At 46.4% G+C, this 2,082-nt stretch overlaps 1 pseudogene; it reads left to right on the top strand.

Moving 5' to 3' along the window:
* The first annotated feature begins 1,297 nt into the window (after positions 1-1,297).
* Positions 1,298-2,017, top strand: LOC102868204 (annotated as a pseudogene).
* Positions 2,018-2,082: the final 65 nt, after the last annotated feature.

The following is a 2,082-nucleotide window of genomic DNA, read 5'->3' as shown; positions in this document are numbered from 1 at the left end:
CTCCTTGGCACATAGATAACAGCACAATACTGTTGTTACTGTTAAGTATCTTTCTTCACGTCTACTACAGCGTAGAGTGACTCTAAGATACCCCGTCCTGCCTTTTCTTCAGAATCTCTTCTATACTTAAGGGAAATCTCGTGGCCTAGTGGTAAGAAGCTGAGCTGCAATCTCAAAGACACGTGGTTCAAAGTCAACCAGTTGCTCCATGGCAATCTCCTCTCATGCAATTTACGGCCCCTGAAAAGCCACTAGAGAGTCAGCTTTGAGTTGGTTTTGATTTGACAGCACACACCACCACCACCACCACCACCACCACCACCATGCTTAAGTACATTATTACGATTAAAATGTAAATCCACCTCTTGGAGGGTATTCTTCTCTTTCTCTAACTCTCCATCTATCTCAGCATGATTTCTTTATCTAAGGACTGGCCCCTCTTAACAACACGCCCAAATATTTCTGTGAGAAGTGTCATTATTTTTGCCTCTAAGAAACACTCTGATTGTATTTCCTCCATGACAGATTTGTTTTTTTGGCAGCCCATTCAATACTCTTTGTCAATGTTGTTATTATGTGCCATAGAGTCACCTGTGACTCATAGTGACCCTATGCTCAGTAGCTCTGGAACTTGCCTAAGCCAATCGCACTGTTTTTGACACACCTACTCCCATTACCCTAGTAACTGTGTCAACCCATCTCATCCAGGGTCTTCCTTTCCTGGTATTTTTTTCTTCCATCCTTCCAAGCATGATGCCCTTCTCTAAGGACTAGTCCATCCTGGCAACATGCCCAAAGTATGTGAGATGGATCTTCAAAATCTTTGTCTTCAAAGAATAAATTGGTTTCACTCTCTCCAGGACAAACCTTTTTGTTCTCTTGGCAGTCCATGGTGTATGTTCAGTACTCTTCTCCAGCACCACGACTGAAAGGCATTGATTCTTCTTTTGCCATCTTTAGTCATTGTCCAACTCTCTGATTCATAGCAAGTAATTGCAAAGACCATGGCCTACATCAGGCTTTATCAATACCACAATTCAAAGGCATCTATCCTTTGGTCTTTCTTATTCATTGGCCAATTTTCAGATACATATGAGACAATTGGAAGTACCATGGCTTAGACCTTAGTCTTTAAACATCCTTGATCTTTAGCACTTTGAAGAAGTTCTTTTTTTAAAGAAAATTTTTTATTTTATAATGATTTGCTTAAAAAGTTGAAGGGAGGGCGGGGAAGAGCCGCCCACCCCCGGAGGCCGCCATCTCGCCGTGAGACAGCAGCAGTGAAAGTGCGGTGATGTCCTCGGCCACTTTCTTCCCGTTACCCCGCCGCGACCTGGAGATGCAGCCGTTCTGCGCCACGGGGCCCGTGCAGCAGCGCTTTTCACCCTACGCCTTCAACGGAGGGACCATATTGGCAATTGCTGGAGAAGACTTTTCAATCGTTGCTTCTGACACTCGATTGAGTGAAGGGTTCTCAATTCACACCCGAGACAGTCCCAAATGTTACAAATTAACAGATAAAACAGTCATCTGGTGCAGTGGTTTCCATGGTGATTGTCTCACACTTACCAAGATCATTGAAGCAAGACTAAAGATGTATAAACACTCTAACAACAAGGCCATGACCACGGGGGCCATTGCTGCCATACTCTCCACCATCCTGTACTCACGGTGCTTCTTCCCCTACTACGTCTACAACATCATTGGCGGGCTGGACGAAGAAGGGAAAGGAGCTGTATACAGCTTTGACCCAGTGGGCTCCTACCAGAGAGACTCCTTCAAGGCTGGGGGCTCGGCCAGTGCAATGCTGCAGCCACTGCTAGACAACCAGGTTGGGTTTAAAAACATGCAGAATGTGGAGCACGTCCCACTGTCCCTGGACAGGGCCCTGCGTCTGGTGCGGGATGTCTTCATCTCGGCTGCAGAGCGGGACGTGTACACAGGAGATGCGCTCAAGATCTGTGTCATCACCAAGGATGGCATCAGTGAGGAAACTGTACCCCTTCGGAGGGATTGAGTCCTGAATGCTGTGAAAGGAACAGCTCTGTCTCTGGCTACAGCCTGCTGCTGTGGCCCACCTGT

Source organism: Elephantulus edwardii, unplaced genomic scaffold (genome assembly GCF_000299155.1).
Source record: "Elephantulus edwardii isolate Elephantulus edwardi_28Jun2011 unplaced genomic scaffold, EleEdw1.0 scaffold00244, whole genome shotgun sequence".
NCBI classification, from domain to species: domain Eukaryota; kingdom Metazoa; phylum Chordata; class Mammalia; order Macroscelidea; family Macroscelididae; genus Elephantulus; species Elephantulus edwardii.
The sequence above is the reverse complement of the archived record's forward strand: the minus strand, read 5'-3'. Positions and strand labels throughout refer to the sequence as shown.